This window comes from Lactuca sativa, chromosome 6, assembly GCF_002870075.4.
Source record: "Lactuca sativa cultivar Salinas chromosome 6, Lsat_Salinas_v11, whole genome shotgun sequence".
Taxonomy (NCBI): Eukaryota; Viridiplantae; Streptophyta; class Magnoliopsida; order Asterales; family Asteraceae; genus Lactuca; species Lactuca sativa.
Genome location: NC_056628.2, coordinates 24,771,436 through 24,781,905, shown reverse-complemented (window position 1 = coordinate 24,781,905; position 10,470 = coordinate 24,771,436). Strand labels below are relative to the sequence as shown.

General features: G+C 40.6%; 1 pseudogene; it reads left to right on the top strand.

The window, feature by feature from the left end:
* The first annotated feature begins 1,946 nt into the window (after positions 1 to 1,946).
* LOC111909515 (F-box protein SKIP2-like) lies at positions 1,947 to 9,215 on the top strand (annotated as a pseudogene).
* The last annotated feature ends 1,255 nt before the right edge of the window (positions 9,216 to 10,470 follow it).

Below are 10,470 nucleotides of genomic sequence, written 5' to 3'. Positions count from 1 at the left end.
CGAGTATCAGAAACCGTCAGGATTACTACAACAACCAGAGATACCAGAATGGAAATGGGAGCGGATTACTATGGACTTCATAACCAAGTTACCCAAGACGACAAGTGGACTCGATACCATATGGGTCATTGTCGACAGATTGACCAAATCCGCGCATTTCCTACCCATCAAGGAAACTGACAAAATGGAGAAGCTTACAAGAACTTACTTAAGGGAAGTAGTGCGACTGCATGGTGTTCCGATATCCATTATCTCCGATCGAGATAGTAGATTCACTTCAAGATTCTGGCAGTCACTACAAAGTTCCCTGGGAACTAGGCTAGACATGAGTACGGCCTACCACCCACAAACAGACGGACAAAGTGAGAGAACAATACAAACTTTAGAAGATATGCTGAGAGCCTGTGTGATTGACTTTGGAAAGGCATGGGATATTCATTTACCCCTTTTCGAATTTTCATACAACAATAGTTATCATACAAGCATAAAGGCTGCTCCGTTTGAAGCCCTCTATGGTCGAAAGTGCAGATCCCCTCTGTGCTGGACTGAAGTTGGTGATACCCATTTAGCTAGAGGAAGAGTTCCTGAAAGCACTCTCACCGGTCCGGAAATCATACGAGAAACGACAGAGAAGATCGTTCAGATTCGTGAACGATTGAAAGCCTCGAGAGACCGACAGAAAAGCTACGCTGACCAAAGGAGGAAACCTTTGGAATTCCAGGTAGGAGACCACGTCTTATTAAAGGTCTCACCGTGGAAGGGTTTAATACGATTTGGAAAGCGTGGAAAACTAAATCCAAGATACATAGGGCCTTTCGAGATCCTTGCCAGAATCGGCCCTGTGGCTTACAAGCTTAACCTACCGCGCGAACTTAGTAACATCCATCCAACCTTCCACGTCTCAAACTTGAAAATGTGTCTGTCCGACGAGACTCTTGTTATTCCACTCGACGAGATCGAGATCAACGAGAGCCTCGACTTTGTGGAAGAACCAGTAGAAATCATGGACCGAGAGGTCAAGCAAACAAAACAAAGTCGCATCCCCATCGTGAAGGTTCGCTGGAATGCCAAGCGGGGACCAGAATTCACATGGGAACGCGAAGATCAGATGAAACAAAAGTAGCCCCATCTCTTTCATGTTCACTAGTATCTTTACTACTTTAAATTTCGGGACGAAATTCTCTCTAACGGGGGGATGATGTGACAACCAGATATTTCAACTCTTTGTAATGACCAAAAAGGGTCAAGTATTGTAACCACTTTTGAGTAATAAAATTTACTTTCATAATAAAATGTACAAATAGTTCTATTTAATTTCCTTCTATGTTTAAATGTCTTTGAACCATGATCGTACGTGAAAAGAACGCCCAAATCCGACTTCATATAGCGAAGTTATGATTTCTCCAAGTTCGGCTTAGCAACAGACAGCTAAAAACTCGAATCGGAGATCGAGCGACTTTTGGCCGGAATGACCTAAACGAGAATCGAAGGTCTCGACAATGGTATTCCAGCAGTAAAAAGTCTGGCAAAAACCGACATCAGATAAAGAAGTTATGAATTTTCAAAGAAATTCCTTAAACACGATGAGTTTAATATAAATAATAAAAAAATAATTTCGGAATTTGCCGACGGAGTCTAAACGAAAGTTGTAGAGCGTAGTCTCACCTACGCGTGGATATAAAGACCATCGAAAACGGAGTTCGTATGAAGAAGATATGAATTTTTGAAGTTTAGTAAATAAATTATATATTTATTTAAGACAAAACTTCAAAAATGGTCCCTGTGGTTTTTGAAAATATCAATTTTAGTCCCTAAGTTCAAAAAACCTCACAGATGGTCCCTGTGGTTTCAAAACTTTTAACAAATGGTCCTTTTGGCTAACACCGTTAACATTTAACCGTTAAGTGAAGGGCATTTCAGTAATTTTACCACCACGGGGACCATTTATGAAGTTTGCCTTAATTTTTTTTTAAAAAAAAGAAAAAAAATTATTTAATATTAAAGGGCCCCACCCCTCTCTCTCACTCTCTCTCTCTCTCTCTCTCTCTCTCTCTCTCTCTCTCTCTCTCTCTCTCTTTCGTAAGATCAAAAAACCCACCTACCCTATCATCTTCTTCCCATTCTTCACCTGCAACTGATGTAGGTATGGCCGGCTTAGCGAAAAACTGCAAGGGTTTGAAGAAATTCTCTTGTGGATCTTGAATGTTCGGTGCTAAAGGCATAAACGCCCTCCTCGATAGCTGTTCTTATCTCGAGGAGTTGTCTGTTAAACGATTAAGAGGCATCAACGACGGAGGAGCAGCGGAGCCGATTGGGCCAGGGGCGGCGGCTTCCTCGCTCAAAAGTATATGTCTTAAGGAGCTATACAACGGCCATTTCTTCGGACCTTTAATTAGCGGTGCAAAAAAACTGAAGACGTTGAAATTGCTCCGATGCTTAGGCGATTGGGATAGGTTATTGGAGACGATAGCGACTGCAGATAGTTGTTTGGTTGAAATTCATCTGGAGAGACTACAGGTAACCGATGTTGGGCTTTCATCCCTCTCTAATTGCTCCAAATTGGAAATTCTACACATCGTCAAGACACCAGAATGCATAAATACTGGGGTTGTCGCCATTGCTGAGCACTGTAACTACTTAAGAAAGCTTCACATCGATGGATGGAGAACAAACAGGATAGGAAACGAGGGTTTGACAGCGATTGCTAAACACAGTGTAAACCTTCAAGAACTTGATCTAATTGGGGTCAACCCTAACTCAGCAAGCCTAGAAGCAATCACTACAAACTATCAAAAACTAGAAAGATTAGCTCTATGTGGAAGCGAAACAATAACTGATGGGGAAATTTCAAGCATAGCATCAAAATGTGTTGCTTTGAAGAAGCTCTGTATAAAAGGGTGTCCAGTATCAGATGAAGGAATTGAAGCTTTTGCTTGGGGTTGTCCTAATTTGGTGAAGATCAAGGTAAAGAAGTGCAAGAATGTGACTAGTGAAGTGGGAGATTGGCTACGAGCTAGAAGAGGATCATTGGTGGTGAATTTGGATGTGTGTGAAGTTGAAACTGAAGCTGTAGATGCAATGTTTACGAGAGAGAGAGAGAGAGAGAGAGAGAGAGAGAGATAGAGAGAGAGAGAGAGGGGGGGTCGGGCCCTTTGATATTAAATAATTTTTTTTCTTTTTTAAAAAAAAAAATTAAGGCAAACTTCATAAATGGTCCCTGTGGTGGTAAAATGACTGAAATGCCCTTCACTTAACGGTTAAATGTTAACGGTGTTAGCCAAAAGGACCATTTGTTAAAAGTTTTGAAACCACAGGGACCATTTGTGAGGTTTTTTGAACTTAGGGACTAAACTTGATATTTTCGAAAACCACAGGGACCATTTTTGAAGTTTTGTCTTTATTTAATTCAAAATTCAGACCTTATCCGAAGAGGAGTCAGCGTCCTCATCCGGGTACGCGCTGCGTACCCCTGTACGCCCTGCGTACCCGAGAGACTTGGCCTCTGATCGTCCATGTCGCCCTATCCGACCCGTCCGACCCGTCCGAAGTATCCGACCCGTCCGACCCGTTGTCCCGTCCGACCCGCCGTCCCATCCGACCCGTCTCCCCAGCAACCCATCCCATCCGACCCGCGTACCCAGCAACCCGTCCCATCCGAAGCCGAGGCAGTCGAGGCTTCGGTCATGCATGACGTACGCGTATGCGCTGCGTACGAGCGTACGCCCCACGTACCGAGGCAGTCTAGCCTTCCTATAAATAGGATGGGAGGGCTTCCGAGAAAAGGGCTCATTTCTCTCCTCTCTCTCACAACCTTGCCTCGTTTTCCGTGCCCGTTCAAACCCGAAGCTCTGGTCTTTTTGCTCAAGTCCCGAGGGTCGATTTTGCTCCCGATATTTCCGAGAATCCCGAGGAAAATCCGTTTCCCGAGACGAAACTCTGCCCGGTTTTCCATCTCGCTATCTTCAAACTTTCAAGTGAGTTCATACCCCTTAATCTACCTTTTAAATATTCTTTAAATTCTTTTATATGCTTTCAAGGGGGGGATTACAAGTAAAACACACGAGTATTATCGTGTGTTACATAAAGAAACTCTTTTATATGCTTTTATATATCCAAATCACATGCGATTTACAAACTTTATAAGGAACTTTCATATATATAAAATATGTTAAAATAGCATTCTATCTTTTGAAATATACATTGTTGTAATGCATGTATAAACTAAACTTTTCTTAGATTATTCTTGTCTATCTTAGACTCTACACCAAAAATCTATGCTTTCATAAACAAGTGATTTCTTTTCTGGGTATTTCTAAACAAACAAGACACACTTTTAGAAAACTATAATAGGTATAGTTTTACGAACAAATTTCTAACCCTTATGTACTAGAAACATGAATTTCAAGAAGTTTACTTTCGTATACAAGAACAAACGTAACATTTTAACAAGTAGATCTGTTTTTATACCACGGTTTTGTGAGACACTAACTTCATGTACGTTCGAGTACACATTTCAAGTCCTGTATTATATACCAGAATCCCTTGGAGGGGGAGCGTGGTGTTTGTATATAGATCTATACGGGCTTGACAACCCGCGCCCTGACTGTTAGCTGCAGTCCACCATTTGGGGTGACAAACGTCATAACATTCCAACGCCTGAAGAACGTTGTGTATAGGCATTCCGAGTCAATAGTATGGTTATAAAACTCACAAGGGGTATTAAAAATGCATTGATTTACAAGGTTTTCAAACTCATTGGTTATTTTACACCTACATACATTTTAGAAACAAACATTGGTCTTGAGTGAAGGCTACTATTATACTAGTAGAAAATATAGGATTTTCTAAACACAAACAAACAAAGACAAAACATTTCATTTCATTCAAACATTGTCATTTAAATACTTATGAAACTCACCAGCTTATATGCTGATCTACTCTTTCAAAATTTACTTGTATGTCCCAGGGAATCAGTAAATTTCAGGTATTCATTTTGCTTTTGATGAAGGGATGCTGCGGCGCCAGTTTAATCTCGTATTTTGACATCATATTGTAATTGGTTTTGAACATGTAACTTTTGACAAATGTAAACTTTCAATTATATATATGATGGTTGTATTGCTTTCTTTACTATGTATTCATTTGTTACGTTACTACATGAAGTCATCTGCCCCCGAACGTTTCCGCCGTTCAGGTTTGGGGGTGCGACATTCATGCCCTTAAACCCTTCCAAATCACTTCTATGGCTTAGATATGAATTATAGGACCTTGGTTTTAGCATTTGGACACTTGAAACATGATTTTTGGGGGATTTAGGTGAGTTTACGGCCAAGGCATGTGCTTGGGCCGTAAACTCCTCAAAACTTGGCATAAATCCAATTCTAAGGTGTTAGAAAGCCATCCAACACCACCAAAAGCCTTGGAATAAATCATAGGACCAACCAAAAATAGTTTAAGGGCCTTAAACACATCATTTGTGGGATTTCTAAGAGTTTATGGCCAAGGCTTTTTCTTGGGCCGTAAACTCCATAATTTATGGTGTTAGAATGCTAACTAAACACCCCTAAAGCCTTTAGATGAATTTTAGAAGCCCTTCTATGCAAGTTTTAGACCTTGAAACACCTTGTAGCACCTTATAGAAGATTTTACGGCCATGAGAGGGGTCTCATGGGCCGTAAACTCCATAAAACCCTCAAATGTCCCATACAAACTCATTTCTGGGCTTGTGGGAATTTTTAGAATCACATGTGATTGATTTTAACACCTTAAAAACACTAAATCTTGGAGAATTGAGAGTTTACGGCCAAAGACCCCATGCCTAGGCCGTAAACTCCCTTATGTATTGTAAATGATGTTTTTAATTCAATCCAAGCCTTAAGAAAAATTAATCCAAGCATTTCTAAGTGTCCATATCCATTTATGACCCAAATTTGCACCATAAACCACCCTACCATGAGTTTACGGCCGTAAACTCATGGGGAATGGGTGTTTTGGACCAAAAACTCTTGTATAAGTTTATTCATGGGGAGTAAACTCAAGTCCCAAGTCCCTCACTTCAATTCCCGTCCTTAAATGCCACCCGGGTCCCTCCAAACACTTGTATCGAATTGTTTTCGCGACTTGAAGCAATTGTCCCTATCCAACAATCAATCTAAGTCCTAATTAGATACAAATGTGTATCTTTACATCATAATTAGGAACATCGTGTGTTTACAAGTTCCGGATCAACTCTTAGCATCCAAACCGTCTCATATCTCGTCCGGTGAGTTCATACCCCTACCCTTTTTCACTGTTTTTTAACTGTTTTCAGGGGGGGAATACAAGCAAAAGTACAAGTGTTTCTTGTACTAAAACTGATTTACAATTTAATGATTTTAGTTTCTAAATGTCATGATTTCCAAAGATTATGATAACTGATGTTTCGAATTCCAGGTTAATCGTAGATTTCTTTCGAAAAGTGTTTTGATCTACATTATCTTTTGTAAAAGAAATCATACTAATAATAACAAATATAACTAATAGGACAGAACGAATGCGAATACGGATATAACTAGGTACGAATACGAATACGAATAACGAATTCGAATACTAATACGAATACGAATAACGAATTTGAATACTAATAGGAGTACGAATACGAGTACTAATACGAATACGAATGTAATTTAGAACGAATATGTCTACGAATACGAATATGTCTATGAATACGAATACGTCTACGAATACGAATACGTCTACGAATACGAATACGTCTACGAATACGAATACGACGGCGAATACGAAATAACGCCTTTGGTTGACACTAAGACTTCGAATATACAGTTAATGTACTCCTTGAGTGTCACCAGAGTTTCGAATTTATTACGAAAATACTCCTCTGGACCTCTACTGAGTTTCGAATATATCCGCCTCAAAATGTCGACAGAGCTTCGAAATTTCAACTAAGTTAGTAGACTATAGTCATCCGATCGTAGAATAACTAAGGAAGTAGAATACATAATTAATACTATTGACATAGTAATTACTGGTATTTCGAAATCAGACTTAAGAACAAAACACCACACATAGGAAAATATGGGATTTTCCTGGGATAGCATCAAAATCAGTAACGAACCTGGATACAAATAGACAACTCAACATATAGGAAAATATGGGATTTTCCTGGGTAACACAACAGCACATAATCGAGTAAAGAAACAAATGAATAACTATAACTATAAGGAAAATGTGGGATTTTCCTGGAATGTCATAACTAACCATTTTCGAAGTTGTAACAAAGGATAACTAAACTGTTTTTGAATAAGAAAATATGGGATTTTCTTCATCAACAACTTTTCTCGAAACGTAAAGGAACTCGTCTTTTCAAAACTAAATTGCTTATGAACTCACCAGCTTTATGCTGATTTTCAAACTGCTTGTATTCTCAGGTCAACGTTAGACAGGTACACCGCAACCTTTTGGAGAAGATGGAGCGTCCCGAAGACTCGTCTTTACTTTTGTCTATATTACATATGTATAATACATGTACAACTTTACCTTCAATCAGATGTAAACAATATTATGTAATGTAATGTTTTGTGATTACTGCTTTACTATGTGCATTGGATTTGATACTCAACGTGGAGTCAACCCCGGGAACGTTTCCGCCTTTGGTTTTCGGGGTGTGACAGATTGGTATCAGAGCCCTTGTTTATAGTGAACTGGTATACCAAAGCTTACATGGTATAAGACTATAAATATTAAAGGTCCTAAGTGCTCTGAACTAAAAGTATCCTACAATATATAAGTATTTTCAAAAGTATTTAAGTATGCCGAGCCGTCGAAATCCGTAACTATAAGTAGAACAAAACATAAGTAAATGGGTGTTGTACATTGCGGTTAAACCTGGGCAGTTATGTAGTCATGTCTAGGGTCAATATAGCCTGGCCAACTATATTCATTCGAGACACGACCAACATGTGCTTGGGAGTGACTGTGGCATGCGGCATACCTAAAACTTACCCAATATTCCAAACAACAAATCATCGCTGCAGCGAACCATGAAATACTATGGGAGTATTTCTCGAGTCGATCCTTTGCAGAAATCCTCGTATACGCGTTATTCCTTGATTATTCCTCTAGCGATAAAATGTTCTATCTTGATAACTCCTTTCTGCTTTATCGCTTTGTATGATGTTATATTTGCCCTGATGAGATATCTCCTATCTCATATCTCTCGATTCAATTCAGAGGACTTATGGTCCTCTCTTTCCTGATCTTTTTAGATCAAGATGCCTCCAAGAAAGAGACCCAACTCAATGAACAACAACAATCCTCCTCCGCCACCACGTCCTATTCAAATCGATTTGGAAACACTTCAGGCAACCATTTCCGCTACTATATCAGCTCTCTTACCTCAACTGAACTCTAGGAGTTCGGGAGGTGAAACCCAAAACCCAGATGATAGCCAGGGACACCAAAAAGGGGGTTCCTATAAAGACTTCATGAACGCAAAACCGACATTCTTCGATGGCACAGGAGGTGTCATTGCCTTAACCCGATGGTTCGAGAGAATCGAATCAATCTTTGAGATATGTGGCTGTTCGGAGTCTGATAGAGTCAAGTTTGCTGCCTGCACTCTCCTCGATAAAGCTTTGACTTGGTGGAACGGCCGAGTCAAATCCTTGACCTTATCGGTAGCTAATGCTATGGGATGGGAAGTAATGAAGGAACTCCTACGTGCGGAGTACTGCCCTCGAGGTGAAATCCAGAAGCTGGAAAACGAGCTATGGAACCTGAAGATGAAAGGTTCCGATATCGCCTCTTACACTTCAAGGTTTGATGACCTGGCACTCCTTTGTCCGGGAATGGTTACCCCGGAAAGCAAAAAGATAGAAAGATTCATCTGGGGATTAACCCAACCAACAAAGGGGAACGTTATAGTAGCAAAGCCAGATACATACGACAGTGCAAAGTGTCTGGCTCAAACTTTGATCGATCACAGTGATGTGCAGGAAGAAGCAGACACCACCCCCGAGCCCACAGAAAAGAGTGGTGAGAAAAGAATGTTTTGGAAGAAGAAGAAGAGTCAATCTTCCCCAGAACTCTCAAAGAAACAGCAAATAGTGGCAGTCCACGCTGCCACTATCCCTGCTGTTGTTTCTGTTGTCAATTCCACGTCTCAAGCACCTGTCACCGGATATGCTGGTATCCTCCCATGGGTGCAACCATTGTAGTTACCACCATCGCATCCCTGGCCCTTGTCGTGCAAAGTTTTGTAGAAGCTGTGGCCAGGAAGGTCACCTCGCACGAACCTGCAAAACCCCAACCCCGTCAACTAGTCAGGCTTCCGGAGCAGGTATCGGTCAAACCTGCTATAGTTGTGGAGAGGTCGGACACTATAAGCGAAATTGTCCGAAGACAGTAACATCTGGCAACACCGGGAGAGTCCTAACCATGGGACAAGAAAGAACAGCCGCCGATCCCACCGTTGCTACAGGTATACTTCTCTTTGATAAATCTTGTGCCCGCAATCCTTCTTGATTCTAATGTGGTAAAAATTTGCTAATCGTTCATTCAAATATCTATCTAGACTAAATCCTTCGCATGTAATCGAAATGTGCACTGTCTAGACGACTAACTAGTGAGATAGAGAACACTAACTTCGTACCTATAGATTGAATCCTCAGTCCGGAGGACTATTCTGTTCCATTCAATTTAAAAAGGGGAAACTCTCCATGAAAATACTTTGATGCTATGTGTAACATGATATGACCGAGTTTCATTCATGTTGTTATCCTTGATTTCAAAAGGGTCGCTCGTCTAGATCTTTCCTCGGCCCTGTTCTCGTGATCTTCGGCATCAAACTTTCATATCATTCTATGTCTTAGAACTCAAAAGTTTTTCCTAATGTGAATTACCACGCATCCCTCGTTTCTGTGATTATTGAGAAACGGGAAGTAACAGTTCTTTCCTCTCAATGTCTATCCCGTAGGATTCCCGGGAGTTTCTTTCGAACGTCTAGTTTAGTCTCACATCTGACCCTCCGAGATCTTTGTAGAAATCGGTTCTATAACCCTTAGATTTCGGATACCCTTAGAACTTGATAACATCTATCTAGATCACCACGTCTCAAATCCTTAGAAGCGTCTGCCCAACGAAACCTTAGTGATTCCTTGAGGAAACCGAAGTCGTCCAGGGTTGAAACCTCCATGAGAAAACAGATTGCTATCGTAGATTGTGAGAGTCAATGTGTGAAACAAAGACACGTCCTACTAATGAGAATTCGTTAGAACGCCCAGTAGAGACCAAATTCCACTTGGGAAAGTGAAGATCCAAAGCAACAAATCTATTCGTGTCTCATTCCAATCCATGATCTGTATCTTATTCTTTGAATTTCGGGACGAAATTCCCTCTAACGGGGGGATAATGTAACAACCCGAAGTTGTTCATCGCCAAAAACCCATTCTACCCGTATAACTCGTCAGAAAT